General features: G+C 43.2%; 1 protein-coding gene and 1 non-coding gene across 3 annotated transcripts in view; both read left to right on the forward strand.

The window, feature by feature from the left end:
• GALNTL6 (polypeptide N-acetylgalactosaminyltransferase like 6) overlaps window positions 1-19,857 on the forward strand; it is a 775,084-nt gene that overhangs the window by 687,042 nt on the left and 68,185 nt on the right. The gene's annotated exons all lie outside the window — the stretch shown is intronic.
• Window positions 146-283, forward strand: LOC119935920. Its single transcript, XR_005453518.1, has one exon. It is a non-coding gene; the product is annotated as a small nucleolar RNA SNORA7 (small nucleolar RNA).

Consider the following 19,857-nt stretch of genomic DNA (forward strand, 5'->3'; position numbering starts at 1 on the left):
TCTTGGAGGAGATATGATTTTAGGATGATTTTGAAGGTGGGAGAGTGATGTGTTATGAGCAGTGGGGAGAGGAGGGGAGTTCGGTCCACAGGGTGGATGTAGGCAAGGGATCAGCAGCAAGATAAATTAGATTGAGGTATAGAGTTGCCTCTCAGGGTCGCGCCTGGAGAGTTTCCAGAACGCTACCAGTCTTGACTACAGGAGGGAGAGTCAAGCAGAGGCCTACCCATTCCATTCCTAGCTTGGGCAGTGGCTAGCAAGTGGCAGACAATCTACTACAAGTCAAAACTCACCTGTGCTGGGCAGTAGTGACATGGGACAGAGTCGAGGGCAGAGACTCGTTTACAGCGTAGAAGGCGGCAATGGTAAACCACTTCCATATTTTTACCGTGAAAACTCCATGGATCCACTACCAGAACGATTGCAGATGGAGGTGGGGTGTTCTGGGAGAGATGTGTCCATGGTGTCGCTATGTGTCAGATGTGACTCGACAGCATACAACAACAACAACAACAGAGAGTAGGTGGGTGTTAGAGGAGCAAAGTGTGTTGGTTGGATTGTAGTTGTTGGATTGTAGGAGATCAGCGAGGAAAGGCAGGAGGGGGTAAGTGGATTGAGTGCCTTAAAGCCAATGATGAGGAGTTTCTGTTAGATGTGGAAGTGGATGAGCAATCACTGGAGATTTTGATGAGTGGGGAGATAAGGACAGAATGATTTTTCATAGGAATGATCTGGGCCACAGAGCGAAGTAATGATTGGAGTGGAGAAAGACAAGAGGCAGGAAGGTCAGCAAGGATGGCTGATGGAGTATTCAAAGTGGGTCATGATAAGTTCTTGGATCAGCATGGAATTTGTTTGGGTGGAGAGGAAAGGGCAGATTCTAGAGATGTTGTGAAGATGGAACTGACAGGATTTGTTGACACTGAATATTTGGATTGAACGATTTAGATGAGTCAAGCATACTGTAGTAGATTATGATTTGTGAGATGGAGAATGATGGTGTTGTACACGGTGATGGAAATGACAGGGAGAAGATAGGGTTTGGGTGGGAAGGTGAGGAGTTCTGTTTTGGACGTAATAAATTTGAGATGTCAGGAGGACATCCAAGCAGAGATGTCCTGAAGGCAGGAGGAAATGAGAGGCTGCAGAAGAAGAGGAAAGATCAGAGGTGGAGAGGTAGATTGGGAATCAACCATGTAGATGTAGAAGTTGACGCCAAGGCAGTGAATGAGTTCTCCAAGGGAGCAAGTGTAGCTAGAGAATAGAAAGGAACCTAGAACATAGTAAGTACTTAGCACGTAGTAAATATTTAATAAATCATCATCATCAATCATATTTATTGAGCGCTTACTATGTGCAGAGCACTGTACTAAGCGCTTGGGAAGTACAAATTGGCAACATATAGAGACAGTCCCTACCCAATACAATTACAATTACTATCCTGAAACCAAAGTTATCCCCTTCCTGAAATAATAATCTCAGAGTTGGTAGACACATTCCCTGCCCCCAAGAAGCTTTCTGTCTAAAGTACTAATTAATTAATGATGGCATTTATTAAGTGCTTACTATGTGCAAAGCACTGTTCTAAGCACTGGGGAGGTTACAAGGTGATCAGGTTGTCCCATGGAGGGCTCACAGTCTTAATCCCCATTTTACAGATGAGGTAACTGAGGCACAGAGAAGTTAAGGGACTTGCCCGAAGTCACACAGCTGATAATTGGCAGAGCTGGGATTTGAACCCATGACCTCTGACTCCAAAGCCTGTGCTCTTTCCACTGAGCCACGCTGCTTCTCTCCACATCGGCGTTTTCAGTAAAAATGCAGTCAGTTTGGTTAGGTAATGCCCATTTTTGTTACATGCTTTGGGTAAAACTGTGCTAGGGAATCGGGGAACATCTTCCAGCATTCCCATCTATCCAGATAGAAGAGTGTCAGAAGCAGCGTGGCTCAGTGGAAAGAGCACGGGCTTTGGAGTCAGAGGTCAGGGGTTCAAATCCCGGCTCCGCCAATCGTCAGCTGTGTGACTTGGGGCAAGTCATTTCACATCTCTGGGCCTCAGTTCCCTCATCTGTAAAATGGGAATGAAGACCGTGAGCCCCCCGTGGGACAACCTGATCACCTTGTAACTTCCCCAGCGCTTAGAACAGTGCTTGGCACATAGTAAGCACTTAATAAATGCTATTATTATTATTATATGCATATTTGGTTTTAATGACCTCAGTCACAACTCATACCACCTCACGAATTTATGTAACCCTTGCACTAAAGGAGAAATGAGTGCACCATTGACTGGTTGATTGGAGGACAAAATGGAGCACTCAATCCTCCTCCTTTCACAAATCCATCTGCCCCCTATTCTTGGGTTGGGCAATCAGATTTGCCGATTTTTCAAGATCCATTAGATTGAAAAGCTCTTTAGTGAAGCAGCAGTGCAAGAGCCCAGGCTTTGGAGTCAGAGGTCATGGGTTCAAATCCTGGCTCCTCCAACTGTCAGCTGTGTGACTTAGGGCAAGTCACTTAACTTCTCTGGGCCTCAGTTACCTCATCTGTCAAATGGGGATTAAGACTGTAAGCCCCCTGTGGGACAACCTGATCACCTTGTATCCTCCCCAGTGCTTAGAACAGTGCTTTGCACATAGTAAGCACTAATAAATGCCATTATTATTATTATTAATATAGAACTGACCAGTTTGGCCTTGACATTCCCATTACTGGGTTTCTTTCTTTTTTGCTTTCCAGCTTCCTTCGTTTGACATTTCCAGCTAAACAAAAGATTCCAGGAACGATAATGATTTTCTGGGTTCGAACATCCTGAACAAATTAAGCTGTTCGTAGCTTCATCCCAATTTACCATTCATTCCAAAGGATCCCATCAGCACAGAAGCACAGAGAGGAAGCAATGGATGTTTGCAAGTGTGGTAGAATCTGGGACCCCACCCCCACTGAGGGGACGGGGCATTCATTCATTCAGTTGTAATTATTGAGCGCTTACTCTGTGCAGAGCACCATACTAAGTGCTTGGGAAAGTACAATGCGGCAATAAAGAGAGGCAATCCTTGCCTGCTCTTCAGCTCTCATTTTAATAACCGTAACAGTGTGAAGCCACGTAGCTTTTCATGTGAGTGGACCTCCTTAATGAAAATCAGATCGCGAACCTTCATTTTCCCTTCAGCCGAGTCATTCGCATTTGCCCGTCAATAGTACTGAATGCATTTGCCTATTACCGTTTCCTGCCTCATCTAGGCACTCAATAAATAGCGGGAGATGATTGGATCCCTAATCTCACTGATAAATCCATTCCCAAACACAGGAAATCTGTCATTTTGTTAATGTTAGTAAGCATTACTGTGAAGTGTGCAGAAATGTGCCCCTCGCAGTTGCCAAGCAGATGGGAGGTGAAGATTCATTCATTCAATTGTATTTATTGAGCGCTTACTGTGTGCAGAGCACTGTACTAAGCGCTTGGGAAGTACAAGTTGGCAACATATACGAGTTCTCCAAGGCAGAATAGACGGGGACCTAAAACTGAACTTCGAAGGACCTCCACTGTCAGATGGTGGGAGGCAGAGGAGGAGCCTGCCAAAGAGACTGAGATGGAGTGGTCAGAGAAATAGGATGCGAACCAAGAGAGGACAGTATCACTAAAGTCGTGGTTGGATAAAGTTTCAAGGTGTAGGGGGGGTGGTCTATGTCCATATATAGGCAGCTGAGACATCTAGGAGGGTTAGAACAGGGTAGATAGAGGCTGTGAGGTTTGGTAAGAATGTGGTCACTGGTTACCATAGCGAGGGCTGTTTCTGTGAAGCGAAAGGAAGGAAAGCCAGATTGGAAGAGATCAAGGAGAAGAGAATGGGAGGACAGAAATGGAGACTGTGTGTAAACAATTCCCTCAAGAAGTTTGGAGAGAAATAGTGTAAAGGAGATGGCTTGATAACTGCTGGGAGCTGTGGGAGTCGTAGGAGAGGTTTTTTGTTATTTTAGGATAGGGATACTTAGGGATATTTAGGCATGTTTGAAAGCCATCAATCAGTGGAAGGGTCATTGGGGACATCCAAATGGCTACTGAAGATGAAATTACTTCCCTGTGTCCTCTCACACCTATCTCCCCACCCCTGCCCTGAAGAGTCTAGAGAAAGCTTAGAGAATGACCAGATACTACTGAGTTTTTACCCTAGGTGAGATCCAGGATTTTGAACCCATCATGATCAACAGCTTCCAATATTCTCCCAAGAGTTTACCGTTTCATGATCAGTAAATGATCAGAAGCAGCATGGCCCTAGTGGCTAGAACACAGGCCTGGGAGTCAAAAAGACTCAGCTCCACCATTTGTCTGCTGTGTGACCTTGGGCAAGTCTCTTAACTTCTCTGAGCCTCATCTACCTCATCTGTAAAATGGGGAATAAGACTGTAAGCCCCATGTGGGACAGGAACTGTGTCCAACCTGATTACTTTGTATTTACCCCAGCGCTTAGATCAGCTCCTGACACAGCATGGCTCAATGGAAAGAGCACGGGCTTGAGAGTCAGAGGTCACGGGTTCAAATCCCAGCTCTGCCGATTATCAGCTGTGTGACTTTGGGCAAGTCACTTAACTTTTCTGTGCCTCAGTTACCTCATCTGTAAAATGGGGATTAAGACTGTGAGCCCCACATGGGACACTTTGATCACCTTGTATCCTCCCCAGCGCTTAGAACAGTGCTTTGCACGTAGTAAGTGCTTAACAAATGCCATTATAATTATTATTATGATTATGATTGAGCTTAACAAATACCATTAAAATTAACAAAAAAACCCAAAGATCCTCCTTTCTGAAGTCCCCATCTAAGTAAAGTACATGGATTTCTCCCCCAAGATTCAGTCCTTCACTCCTTTCCCCCAAATAACTGTGATTCTATCGGTCTTTGATAGAGATGGCTTATATGGATGAGTAGTCGCTTTAAAACCTTTCACTTGAATGCATTTTCCCCAAAATGTAACTGATTTTCTTCCACATCACAGAATTACTTTTTCAGAAAGCCTTCCCTTCCTGGCATCCACAAGCAAAATGCTGAACTTCAAGGAGTGAGCGATTCAAGTTTCATTCTTGCTACTGAAGCTTATCCGTTCTCCATGGGAGAGGCCGGACTGTTGGTTTGCAGAGAGCAACAGTTGGTTTTTGGTGCAAAATCGATGTCTATCCCCCAGCTTGCTTTCAGTGCTTAACCCCTGCAGGTCTAAAACAGGACAAACTTGTTATCTTAGCAGGGGACCTTCAGCTGCGCTAGTTGCCACAATCCCATTTCTGCCTCTCAATCAATTAGTAGATCAATCAGTAGTAGCATGGCTCAGTGGAAAGAGTGCGGGCTTGAGAGTGAGCGGTCATGGGTTTGAATCCAGACTCCGCCACTTGTCACCTGTGTGACCTTGGGCAAGCCACTTAACTTCTCTGGGCCTCAGTTACCTCATCTGTAAAATGGGGATTAACACCGTGAGCCCCAAGTGGGACAACCTGATCACCTTGTATCTCCCCCCACCACTTAGAACAGTGCTTTGCACATAGTAAGCACTTAACAAACACCATCATTATTATTATTATTTATTGTGCACCTACTCCATGCACAGCACTTTCATTCATTCAGTTATTCAATCTAATTTATATTAACGTCTGTCTCCCCCTCTAGACTGTAACCTCGTTGTGGGCAGGGAATGTGTCTGCTTATTGTTATATTGAACTCTCCCAAGCGCTTATTACGGTGCTCCGTACACAGTAAGCACCGTACTAAAAGACTGTTACTGGGAGAGTACAATAGAATTAAGTGATGTGATCCTCACTCTCTAGAAGCAAACAGAGCCAGGCAGTGAAGAAAATTACATGTAGGAGGAAATGAAATTATAACAATAACTGTAGTATTTGTTAACCACTAACTATGTGCCAAGCACTGTACTAGGCCCTGAGGTAGATACAAGATAACCAGGTCAGATATTCATTCATTCAATTGTATTTATTGAGCACTTACTATGTGCAGAGCACTGTACTGAGTGCTTAATAGTCCCTGTCTCCACATGGGGCTCGCAGTCTAAGTAGGAAGGAGATGAGGTATTTCCAGATGAGGAAACTGAGGTACAAATAAAATGAGTGATTTGCCCAAGCTCACACAGCAGGCAAGAGGAAAGGGTTGGAATTAGAACCCAGGACCTCTGACTCCTAGACCTTCCCAGTAGATCACACTGCTTCCTTTAGCATGGAGGAAGCAAGCAATCAATCAGTGGTATTTACCGAGCATTTACTGTGTGCAGAGCACTGTACTAAGCACTTGGGAGAGCACACTAGAGTTGGTAGGCAAGATCCCTGACCTCAAAGGAACTTGCAGGTTTTATAGTATAAATAGATGTCCCATTACCGCTATGGGTGGCTGTATTTAAGAAGTAGACCCTAGACTGTAAGCTCATTGTGGGCAGGGAACGTGTCTGTATATTGTGATATTGTACTCTCCCAAGCGTTTAATACAGTGCTCTGCACACAGCAAGCCCTCGGTAAATACGATTGAATGAATGAAGTGCAGAGAAGGTAGTTGGGGCATAGAAGTGGAGAGATTAGACATCCCAGTGGCTTTCAATCAGTCAATGGCGTTTCTTGAACACTTCCTATGTGCAGAGCACTGCAGTAAGCTCTAGGGACGGTACAAAGCAGTTGAGTCAGTAAACTTGATCCGTGAGAGCTGCCAAATGATTTTTGCTCTCATTTGATGGGCTAGAGGTGGGGAAACCAACTACCTCCCTCCGGATGGGGTGATAAAAGACAGATGCTCCATTTCCTGGGGTTTCCGGCATTCTGTCTCAGCCGTGGTGGAGGCAGCCACATCGACTCCCCGCTCCCGTGTCTCTAAATGGGAAGTGGGTTCTGGTGTTTTTCTGTCAGTTCTGTTCTTGAGAAACTGCCTTCACAGCTTTCACGAGAAAATGTCACCATACCACCAGAGGGAATCTAATCCCATTACTGCTAAGTGTCCGCCTCCCCACCACCCTCATAATAAGGAAACACGGAATATTATGGGGCCTCGATAAATAGCCAACCCAGTTTCAGGAGACCAAAGGACTCTGGGCCGCTCCCTCAGTCCCCTTCGGTTCATCCTCTTTTTCTAGCCTGATTACCTCATTGTCAAGAAATCTTCCGGTAGCGACGATGACATCCTCCACGTGGCACTTACCTGCTGCTTTGTAGGCTGAGGCCCTCACCCCAGCTGATGGCATTTGGTCTCCATATCAATCCTCAAAGCCTGCAAGTGAATGAAACATTATGATTACCTTTTGTTCCCTCTCCCCTGGAACCTCAATCGGGACAGTGTGTGTCTCTGGCTGAGGGGAGGTGGGGGGAAATGGGGACAGTTTCTATTGACAGTCTGATCCCGGAGAAAATATTCAGGGCTCAGAGTGGACTGTGCGGTAGGACATATGCCACGTCATTATCTGGATGTCTCTTCCGCTTAGCGAAGTGTAAGACCCCTGTCAGCTTCAATCCGTCTCATTGTGGGCAGGTGCATATGGGGACCTAAGAAAAAAAGGCTTATTCTATCAGTGTGTGTGTGTGTGTGTGTGTGTGTGTGTGTGTGTAGGGGCATATGTATCAGGCATCACAATCTGAAGGGATTTCTCTGAAGAGAAAAAGCAGGTGAGCATAGCAGGTCCGTCTGTCTAAAGAGGACAGACATCTTTTCGGCAGATTTAGAAAAATATCACAATCTTCCCACTGTTGTCTCGGAGACTGTTTTTTAAGGTTGTGAAATGGGGAGTCCTGAGATTGTGGAAAGAGGCACAACCCTTCAGAAATATACTTTTTGGAGATTGAAAGTCATTGGTTTTGGGGGGTTTTGCTTTGTTATTTTTTGCGGTATTTTTTAAGTGATTACTATGTGCCAGGCACTGTTCTAAGCACTGGAATAGGGACAAGCTAATCAGATTGGACACAGTCTATATCTAAAAGGGGCTCACAGGCTTAACCCCCATTTTACAGATGAGGTAACTGAGGCACAGCGAAGTTCAGTGACTTGCCCAATAGCAGACACTTGTTGGAGCCAGAGTTAGAATCCAGTTCCTTCTAATTGATCAATTGTATTTATTAGTGCTTCCTATGTGCACTCAATAAATATTGTACTAAGCACTTGGGAGAAGACAATGCAACAGAATTGGATGCATTCCCTGCACATAATAAGCTTACAGTTAAGAGGGGGAGACAGACATTAATATGAATGTTATTTATAATATACAGGCCTGTGCTCTATCCATTAGGCAATACTGCTTCTCCAGCTGGAGAATTTAATCCAGTCATCTTTACCATAAGGCATCAGAGTCACTATTGGTATTGAAATTTGGGTTTTAGACCTTCCAAGAAATGTAACAGTGGTGTCAGATACAGCAGAGTTCAGTAGATAAGATCCCTGCCCTCCAGCATTTATATTGTGCTGCAGTGTGGTATTTAGAAACAGTGCACTTCCTATCCAACTATGAAATTCCTATGCAGCACTTCTAATTGGAAGCAAGATCCCCTAAAATGCCTATAACCAAGTGCAAAGGATTGTATCTACTTACACCATTATGCTTAGTTGAATGTTCTGCATGAAATAAACAATGGTGCCGCCTAATGGAAAGATTATCCTCTCTGATCTCCCATCTTATATATGGTTGTACAGATTTATTACTCAATTTATTTTACTTGTACATATTTACTATTATTTATTTTGTTAATGATGTCCATCTAGCTTTACTTCTGTTTATTCTGATGACTTGACACCTGTCCACATGTTTTGTTTTGTTGCCTGTCTCCCCCTTCTAGACTGTGAGCCTGTTGTTGGCTAGAGACAGTCTCTATATGTTGCCAACTTGTACTTCCCCAGCGCTTAGTACAGTGCTCTGCACACAGTAAGTGCTCAACAAATACAACTGAATGAAAGAATGAATGAAAGAGCACAGACCTGAGAGTTGGAAGGCTTGGGTTCTAACCCCAGATCCACGAGATTGACCTCGGGCAAGTCGCTTACCTTCCCTGTTCCTCAGTTTCTTCATCTCTAAAATGGAGTTAAAATACCCGTTCTCCTCTTCCCTTAGGTTGTGAGTCACAGGTGGGACAGGGACTGTGTCTGATCTGATTGTCTTTCATTTACCACGTTGCTTGGCACATAATGAGTGCTTAACAAATATCACAGTGATGATGATAATCATAAATACCATTGATTGGCAAAATATAGGTGTAAATGTGGTTTTGTTATAACAGCATGGGGCTGGGAGTCATGAGTACTGGTAGCTCTTCCTAATTCTGGTTCAGGCTTGCTGTGTGGCCTTGGACAGGTTATGTAACTTCCCTGTGGCTCAGTTTTCTCATCTGTGAAATGGGAATAATGTCAGAGGAGGTCTGCCTACCTCTCAGATTGGGACATAGACTACGTCTAAATCAGAGCATTTTGAATCTATGCCAGTGTTTACTTGGCATAGTGCTTTGGCCCAGAATAAGTGCTTAAAAGTACCAAAACATGCACGGACACCTTCTAGACATGCAGTGATTTTGAGTATTGAATTATATATAAAACAGGAATTTTTTTTTTCTATTTTGAAATATTCCAAATTAGATTAACCAAATGCAAATGTTTGAGGGGTTCTACTTAGAGCACAATACCCTCCTGGCTTTCCAGGACTGAATTTTGACAGAGGTTGACCACTATATCCCATTTATCCCAAGGCAGACATTTTACAAATGTGCATATTCAACGAGCATACATGATATTTCCTGCTTTGTCATTTTCAGTAATATTTACTGCTCCATTCCTTAACATCTCACCTCAGGGGGTCATCATTAATTGCTCAGTGGGGTGATATAACTATATCAACAAGCATTACCTAAACCCCAAGATTGCCCTCGTGGGGGAAAATCTATTTTCAGCAGAAAAAGAGAAACAGGAAGAACACAGGCTAAAGCATGAAATAAATGTCGTGTAAAATGTCTATGAATCAAGCTGCAGCCTCGCTGAATTCACCCTCAATTCATTCATTCATTCATTCAGTCGTATTTATTGAACGCTCCTCCAATTCTCTTTGCCCTTTGTTAGCAAGAGATGAAATCACGGTTCACAATCCACTGGGTGGAGTTTTTCTTCCTTTTTTCTGGAGAGATGCAGAAGCATATTTCTTCTCCAGTGCAGTTGAGAGACCCAATGGAGTCATAACAGTGTGAGTTGATCCAGTTATATAAGCACGATATTGATTCTTGATTTATGACGTGGGCTTCCAGTTGGAGGCATTTCTCTTTTGGAGGGCCTCTGAAGACAGATTCTTGGATTAAATTTAAGTTAAATCAAATGGGTGAAATGATGGCTGCCTTTCAAGAACATTGCTGGCCCAGTGGTTCAGCACATGATGTGAAGTACAGAAAGGAGAATTTGAGATGATTTCACAGTTAAATTCTCCAGCATTTCAGGTCAAAGCCTTTTCCTCAAAAGCCCTCTAGGAGCCCAAAATACCAGATTGACTTTTGACTTAGACTGATTCCTTCCAATAGTTTTTAAACTTCCACTCGGAAAGATAGCTTTGAAGATGGAAACATTTTTTTGAGACTCTTCATCAGCTAAGAAGCAGCTTGGCCTAGTGGAAAGAGTCCAGGCTTGGGAGACAGAAGATCTGAGTTCTAACCCTAGCCCCACTATCTGCCTGCTGTGTAACCTTGGGCAAGTCACTTAACTTCTTAGTGCCTCGGTTTCCTCATCTGTAAAATGGGGGATTCAGTATCTGTTCTCACCCTAATTAGTATGTGAGCCCTGTGTGGAACAGGGACTGTGTCTGTCCTGATTAAATTGTATCTACCCTAGTACTTAATTCAGTGTTAGGCACATAATAAGTACTTAGCAAATACCACTAAAATTTTTAAAAAAGCCTCCTTCATACCTACCTGTCTACCGGCCTACCTACCTCCCTTGTAATCGCCTAACTCGTGCTCTGTAGCTAATAATAATTGTGATATGTTTTTTAGGCTGCTTACTATGTGCCAAGAACTGAATGAGAAGCAGCAAGGGAGGCCTAGTGGAAAGAGCGTGGGCTTTGGAGTCAGAGGTCATGGATTCAAATCCCAGCTCCGCCAATTGTCAGCTGTGTGACTTTGGGCAAGTCACTTAACTTCTCTGTGTCTCAGTTACCTCATCTGTAAAATGGGGATGAAGACTGTGAGCCCCCCGTGGGACAACCTGATCACCTTGCAACCTCCCCAGCACTTAGAACAGTGCTTTGCACATAGTAAGCGCTTAGTAAATACCATCATCATCATCATCAAAGACCTAGATTCTAATCCTGACTCTGCCGTCTGTCTGCTGTGTAACCTTGGGCGAATCATTTAACTTCTCTGTGCCTTAGTTACCTCATCCTTAAAGTGGGGATTAAGGCTGTGAGCCCCATGTGAGACATGGACTGAGCCCAACTTGATTAGCTTGTATCTACCCCAGTGCTTAGTAGAGTCCCCGGCTCATACTAAGCACTTAAGAACACCAAAAAAAGATGAAAAACCTGAGGCACTGAGATGTTAAGTGACTTGCCCAAGGTCACACAACTGGCAACCACCTTACCTCCTTCCCTTCCCCACAGCACCTGTATATATGTATATATGTTTGTACGTATTTATTACTCTATTTATTTTACTTGTACATATCTATTCTATTTATTTGATTTTGTTAATATGTTTTGTTTTGTTCTCTGTCTCCCCCTTCTAGACTGTGAGCCCACTGTTGGGTAGGGACCGTCTCTATATGTTGCTAACTTGTACTTCCCAAGCATTTAGTACAGTGCTCTGCACACAGTAAGCGCTCAATAAATACGATTGATTGATTGATTGGCAAGTGGCAGAGCCGGGATTAAAACCCAGATCCTCCAATGCCCAGGCCTCAGCTCTTTCCACTAGACCTCAATGCTCATGAATCACGCCTTATTCACTCTCCCACCTCTGACCCACTGTTTATGTTAACTCCTGCTGGAATAACCAATGGACCTTTGCAACCATGGTCTTTTCCTCTTTCAAACTGAATCCCTCCACCATATGTATTTTACCATCATCTCAGCCACCTCATCATTCTTGAGTGATTTTATGATCTTTACTGTTGGTTCATTCGTTCATTTAGCACCTGCAGTATGTGCGGAACATACTGGATGATTAGGAGAGTACAATGAAAGCAAAAAAGACTTCTATCCTCTAGGAGTTTACCATCTAATGGTGGAAAACATGCAAATTGAAATTGAATATGTACATTGGCAGCAGTAGAAAAATGCAAGCATAACTGGAATTAAGCTGAGTATTGAACAGTGGATAAATAAAGTCACAAATGAATAAGTGGATGGAATGCAGAAATTGATATATGGTGTGTATATAAGTAGTTGCAGAACTGTTGGAGTGACAAGATTAAGGGTGGAGGAATAGGGAAGACCTCCTGGAAGAGGTAGACTTTCAGAAGGACTTTAAGATGGGGACTGGCTATGGTCAGTCAGTTGTATTTATTGAGCACTTACTGTGTGCAGAGCACTGTAGTAAGCACTTGGGAGAATACAACATAATGATAAAAACAGACACATTCCCTGCCCACAGCAAGCTTACAGTCTAGAGGGACCTTACAGTCTGGCCAGTACGGAAGAAGAAGAACTTTTTAGGCTGCAGGAAGGGCACAATCATTTGTTTCTGATATATTTATCCCCTTGTTTTGAGTTTTGTACATCCTCTTATCCGTTTAACCATTATATCCATCAACATATGTGGGCTGGCCTTCCCCATTAGATGGGAAGCTCCTTGAGGTCAGAAACCTACTTCTACAACGTGCTCCAAACACGTAGTACAATACTCAACAAAAAGTGGACACTACCAGAGTTCTGTTATTTTATTGACGATTTTGAGCCTTTTAGATAAAATGAGTGATGTAAATCAAGACCTTTGAAAGACTCTCTAAAAGGAAATGAGATTTTTTTCCTACATGGAAAGACTGAGGAGTGGCTTAGTAAGGGTCTTTGTCAGATCTGATTACATTGTATCTTCCCGACTGCTTAGCAAGTGCCTGACCTATAGTAAATGCTAAAGAAATGTCATAAATTCAGGGGGCTTTTAATTATCACTATCATTTTTATGATATTAAAGAAATGTCAGCATATAGAACAGCCTCTTGCTTTGCTGTACTTTTCTTTTTAATAGAGCTGAGATTAGCCCAAAAAAATGCCTTATGAGGACAGGAGATGTAGAAATGATGCCTGAAATTGTTATTATAATGTAGCAATTGAAGCTGGATTCTCTTAGTGAAGCTTGGGTCCCTGGTAATGAACTGAGCAGTTATCTTAAATTGTATTTTATAGGTGTTTGTAACTCTCCATTACTTCTCATTAATTACTTACAGACTTACAGAAACCACCCTTTCTTCCTCTCCCACTTTATCTGACTTTTGCCTAAGAGAGAGTAGAACTTTAAAGCTACCCGCCCTTTGTATTCCAAGATGGCACTTTAGCTGGTTAAATCCTAACTAGCTTTGTGGATGTGCCTGAGGAGACGTATGTGTGACTATACTTTTTTTGATAATTTTTTTAATTTGGTAGTTTACTGTGTGCTAGGCAATGTACCAAATGGATAGCAGCGTGTGACCGGTGGAAAGAGCCCGGGCTTTGGAGTCAGAGGTCATGGGTTCAAATCCTGGCTCCACCACTTATCAGCTGTGTGACTTTGGGCCAGTCACTTAACTTCTCTGGGCCTCAGTTACCTCACCTGTAAAATGGGGATGAAGACTGTGAGCCCCCCGTGGGACAACCTGATCATCTTGTTAACCTCCCCAGCGCTTAGAACAGTGCTTTGCACATAGTAAGTGCTTAATAAATGATATCATTATTAGTATTATTATGGATATGAGCTAATCAGTTTGTATATAGTGTACTAAGCATAGTAAATGGGTAGATAGGAGCTAATTAGTTTTTATTCATTCATTCATTCAGTTGTATTTACTGAGTGCTTAATATGTGCAGAGCACTGTACTAAGTGCTTGGAAAGTATAATACAGCAAAAAAGAGAGACAATCCCTGCCCACAATGGACTCACGTGGGGACAGACATCAATACAAGTAAACAGGCATCAATATAAATAAATAGAATTATAGATATGTACATATATACATAAGTGCTGTGGGGCAGGGAGGGGAGGGAAGAGGAAAGAGAGGGAGTCAGGGTGACCCGAAAGGGAGTGGGAGCCAAGTTAGTATCTAGATCATATCCCACAAGGAGCTCACAGTTCTAATCGCCATTTCACAGAGGAGGTAACTGAGGTACAGAGAGGTGAAGTGACTTGTCCAAGGTCACACAGATAATGAAGAAAGTCAGAATTAAAACCCAGGTCCTTCTGACCCCCAGGCTTGTGCTCTCTACACTATGAAATGCCGCTTTATACTGTACTACTTTATTCAGTACTGTGTGGATGGAAAGATCGTCCTCTGCTCCTCCAGTGTGTTTGCTCCTTTCGTTCTTGGATCTCCTGATCTTCATGAAGACTCTGCCCAATCACTCAATTACCAATATTTATTGAGCGCTTGCTATATGCAGAGCACCCTTCCAAGTGCCAGCCCTTTGGCTGAAGAACAGCTGATTTACTGGAAGAAAATTCATTCATTCATTCAATCGTATTTATTGAGCACTTACTGTATGCAGAGCACTGTACTAAGCACTTGGGAAGTACAAGTCGGCAACATAGAGAGACGGTCCCTACCCAACAGCGGGCTCACGGTCTAGAAGGGGGAGACAGAAAACAAAACATGTGGACAGGCGTCAAATCTCTTACATCTGCTGTCTGCCTCTGGAGTGTGGTTGAAATAAAGACAGGTATTCAAGGGCATGGTCTTCCAGAGTTATTTTGCACATGGACAGAAGGAGACAATTAAGGCTGAATTTTGACAAGCCCCATCGTTGCCTTTGCTAGCAAACTGATTCAGGTTGGAGCAGGCTGGACCTTAGGGGGAAGTATTGCATAGTTCATTCCTCCATCCCCCCCATCTTACCTCCTTCCCTTTCCCACAGCACCTGTATATGTGTATATATGTTTGTACATATTTATTACTCTATTTATTTTGCTTGTACGTATCTATTCTATTTATTTTATTTTGTTGGTATGTTTGGTTTTGTTCTCTGTCTCCCCCTTTTAGACTGTGAGCCCACTGTTGGGTAGGGACTGTCTCTATATGTAGCCAACTTGTACTTCCCAAGCGCTTAGTACAGTGCTCTGCACACAGTAAGTGCTCAATAAATACGATTGATTGATTTATTGATCGCTTACTGTGTGCTGAACGCTTTACTGAGTGCTTGGGAAATTACAATGCAACAATAAACAGACACATTCCCTGTTCAAAGTAGGTTCTTTCCCATTAAGAGCAGCAGCAGGGAAAGCCCTACCTTTACAGATCACTTTTCTCCAACTTTTTAGTGACCACTGCAGAATTTGCTTCACCTGACAGTGATGACAGTTGGGAAGAGCATGGGCCTGAGATTCAGAGGACCTGGGTTCTAATCTGGGCTCTGCCAGCCAGTCACTCGGTCAATCAGTCAACGGTGCTTATTGAGTCCTTAAGGTGTGTGGAACACTGTACTTAGGCCTTGGAAGAGAGAAGCAGCGTGGCTCAGTGGAAAAGAGCATGGGCTTTGGAGTCAGAGGTCATGGGTTCAAATCCTGGTTCCACCAATTGTCATCTGTGTGACTTTGGACAAGTCACTTAACTTTTCTGTGCCTCAGTTCCCTCATCTGTAAAATGGGGATGAAGACTGTGAGCCCCCCATGGGACAACCTGATCAACTTGTAACCTCCCCAGAGCTTCGAACAGTGCTTTGCACATAGCAAGTACTTAATTAATGCCATCATTATTATTATTACTAAAATATAACAGATACATCCCCTGACCACATTAAGCTTACCATCTAGAGAGAGCTTACAGTCTATAGCCACTTGCCTAATAGGTGACCTTGGGCAAGTCACTTCACTTCGCTGTGCCTCAGTTACCTCACCTGTAAAGTGGGAGTGAAGACCGTGAGCTCCATGTGAGATATGGACTGTGTCCAAGCTGATTAGCTTGTGTCTACCCCAGGGCTTAGTACAGCGTCTGGCACATAGTAAGCACTTAGAAAAACCATAAGAAATAAAATGTACAGAAAGACTGAGATTGTTACAAAGCAGGGGCGATTTGGGAAAACATCCTATATTGCCTTGCTATGCCCCAGGATGCAGTGAATTGTGACTTTAGTAAAGTTGTCCTTTGATTCATTTCCCAGGAAAATGCTACACATACCACGATTATTATTATAATAATAGTAAGCACTAAATAATTACAATTGACTGACTGACCTCAGCCCAGAAAGAAGTTGCGGCTCATCACACGGACTGATCTTTGGCCAGGATCTCCGAACTTCTCACGAGCGAGTTAGCCTGTGGCCAATTTTGGTGCAGGACTTACTAGCCGTCAGAGCCGCTCAGAGGCTCCTCTCCTCTCCACTCGACAAGCTGCATGAAAGCCTGTTAAATGCTGTCGAGTTTGAGTGCCAATTCCGTCTCTGCTAATGACTTGGTGGGCCCACATACCATATGAAAACACTTTGACTTCCTGCCGGAATCGGGCAGGAAAATCCAAGCTGCAAGCAGTCTTTTAAAAGTAGAGAAAATTTCTGTTTGAACTAACAGCTATGGTGAGAAGGCCCTAAAGGCTGTAATTTGAAATCTTTCAGGGACCAGTTTCAGGGAACCGTATCAGTGGTGTGGGTGTAAAAGAGCTCAGCTTGTGAAAATATGTGTAGATGAATGACTTGAGGTTTCAGTCTCCTGAGGGTTAACTCAGAAGGAACTTAGCTGCCTTTACCATTTTTTTTTAGACCAAGAATATATTTTAGTTGGTATTGGAAGAAAGTTCTCAGAGTGGGATCTGGTATTTTTTGTTCACTGTTTAAGAAGAAGTTGGCCTAGTTGAAACAGCATGAGTGTGGGAGTCAATCAATCAATCAGTGATATTTATTGAGCACTTACTGTGAGCAGAGCACTGTACTAAACACTTGGGAGAGTACAACAGGCTTAGAGGACACGTTCCCTGCTCATAATGAGCATACAGTCTAGGGGGGAGACAGACATTAATATATATAAGTACCTTATAAAATATAATATAAATATATGTACATAAGTGTTGTGGGGTTGAGAGGGGTGCAAATATCAAATGCCCAGAGGTCACAGATACAAGTGCATAGGCGACACAGTCAGGAGACCTGGGTTCTAATCCCAGCTCTGCAAATTTGCTTCTTGTGTGATACAGAGCACGTCAATTAACTTCTCTGTGCCTAGTGTTCTCATCTGTAAAACCCATCAGTGGTATTTTTGAGCACTAACTATGCGCAGAGCACTGTACTAGGCATGTGGGAGAGTGAAATGCAAGAGACCTGTAACATGGGGACTAAATATCTATTCTACCTCCCCCTTAGACTGTGAGCCCAATGTGGGACAGGGAATGGGAGTCAGAACATCATGGCTTCTGATCCTGGCTCCACCACTTGTCTGCATTGTGACCTTAAGGAAGTCACTTCACTTCCCTGTGACTTAGTTACCTCATCTATAAAACAGGGATTGAGACTGTGAACCGCACATGGGACAGGGACTGCATCCACCCGATTCACTTGTAATCACTGCAGCACTTAGTACAGTGCCTGGCACATAGTAAGCACTTAACAAATACCATCATCATCATCACAGTGTCCAAGGTGATTATACTACATCTACCCCAGTGTTTAGCAGAGTGCCTGGAAATATGTGCTGAACAATTACCATAATTTTATCATTATTATTGTTATTTAGGAGCATATCAGATACAACCATGAGACTTTCCCCAGTTCATCTGAACTCATTGAGTTTGTCAAGACTCAGAGGAATGGGGCAGGTAACTCAGTAGTGACAGGAATTTCTTCCAGAAAATCCTCAGCCCGGGGAAGAGAAGCTGACCACTCACACATCTTATCCCAACTCCAAGCCAATCAGATCAGGATTCACTTGGTCATAATCAATCAATCATATTTATTGAGCGCTTACTGTGTGCAGAGCACTGTACTAAGTGCTTGGAAAGTACAAGTTGGCAACATATAGAGACAGTCCCTACCCAACAGTGGGCTCACAGTCTAGAAGTCATAATCCCTGATGTGACAATGTTACTATTACTACTTTTTTTGGTGCTTACTTATGTGTCAAGAAAGAGTGGGGGTTGATATAAGATAATCAGGTTGGAAACCATATGTTTCAACCATATATGTTGCCAACTTGTACTCCCCAAGCGCTTAGTACAGTGCTCTGCACACAGTAAGTGCTCAATAAATACAATTGATTGACTGATTGATTGAAACAGTCTCTGCCCCACAGAGGTCTTCCAGTCTGTAGGAGGGGGAAGCAGGTATGAACTCCCATTTTGCAGTTGAGGAAACTGGGGAACAGAGAAGTTAAATGACTGACCCAATATCTCAGAACAACCAGTTGGCCAAGCTGGGATTAGAACCCAGGTCCTCTGATTCGCAGGCCCGTACTCTTTCCATTAGGCCATGCTGCTTCTCAAAACTTTAATAAGCTTTCCTCTGCTCTTCATGTTTTGGAGATACCTTTGTTAGACTGTCAACTCTTTGAGGTCAGGGATCATTCTTTCTATTTCTGTCGTACTCTTCTGGGTGCTTATTACCGTGTTCTGCCCAGAGAAAGCACTCAGTAAATACTATCGATTCATTCATTCCTTCCACATAGGTGTCTGCATTTAGATAAAAATAGATGTGCATTAACCTAAGTGTGTGTCTGGTGTAGAGAGGAGGTAGTTTCATTTCAAGAACCCTAGAACAACCAATGCTCGACAGCGATCCCTTATATTTCACGGCAAGCACTTCTGCAGAATACTAGTTCAGCAAGGAAATTTAGCTTTGAAAAGGAGGCAAATTGCACAAAATACTAATTTTTAAAAAGCAAATGATAGAAATTAGTCACTGTCTGAGGCTGCTATTTCAGCCACTCTTTTTCTGTGGTTTCCCTAATTGCAGTAAATGCTCGGTACTTAAATGAACAGGCTTATCAGAAGCAGATGATGTTATTTTGTCCCGCAATATCATTTTAAACTCAAGAGCGGAACAGCAGGCGGAGACGACCGGGTTTTTGCAGTAAATACTCTCCAGTGATTTCCCAACTAAAAGTTTCTAATGTGTTTGACTGCCTAGGAGATGTTGTCCCAGGCTGACCCCTGGTTTTGGTTTGCTTGGGTCCCATTTCCTACCTGTTGTCTATTCCACTCACGTCTGTGAGCCTCAAATGGTGGAAACGTAAAGAAAACTGATGGCTGAAATTTTCCCGTGACCTCGAGCTAAGACCAAAATGCAGACTTCCTCTGGACTCGACTGCGTTTGCCAGAAAAGTATCTATTTGGACCTTACCTTTACTATGATCAGAAATAATTGCTTGAACACCTGCACTGCACACAATACTCTACTGGGTACTTAGGGATAGGTAGAGAAAATTAAGTCCCTGTCCTTAAGCACTCGTACTCCAAGTGGAGAGCAATGATAGAATCAATTAACAGAAAGATATTTAAAAACTCAATAACAATAATACAGGAAATACATTTGAGAACCCTCAAGGCAGCTTTGCCATCCCCCTTACTCTTCCTTGTCCAGGAAGCTTGAAGGGGACAACCAAAGCTCTGAAGTAAGAGGGTGTCAGGGCCCCCCCCCCTCGAAAATTGCTTTATTCGTTCGTTCATCCATTCATTCAATCGTATTTATTGAGCATTTACTGTGTGCAGAGCACTGTACTAAGCGCTTGGGAAGTCCAAGTCCGCAACATATAGAG

The sequence above is a fragment of the Tachyglossus aculeatus genome, chromosome 12, assembly GCF_015852505.1.
Source record: "Tachyglossus aculeatus isolate mTacAcu1 chromosome 12, mTacAcu1.pri, whole genome shotgun sequence".
NCBI classification, from domain to species: Eukaryota; Metazoa; Chordata; class Mammalia; order Monotremata; family Tachyglossidae; genus Tachyglossus; species Tachyglossus aculeatus.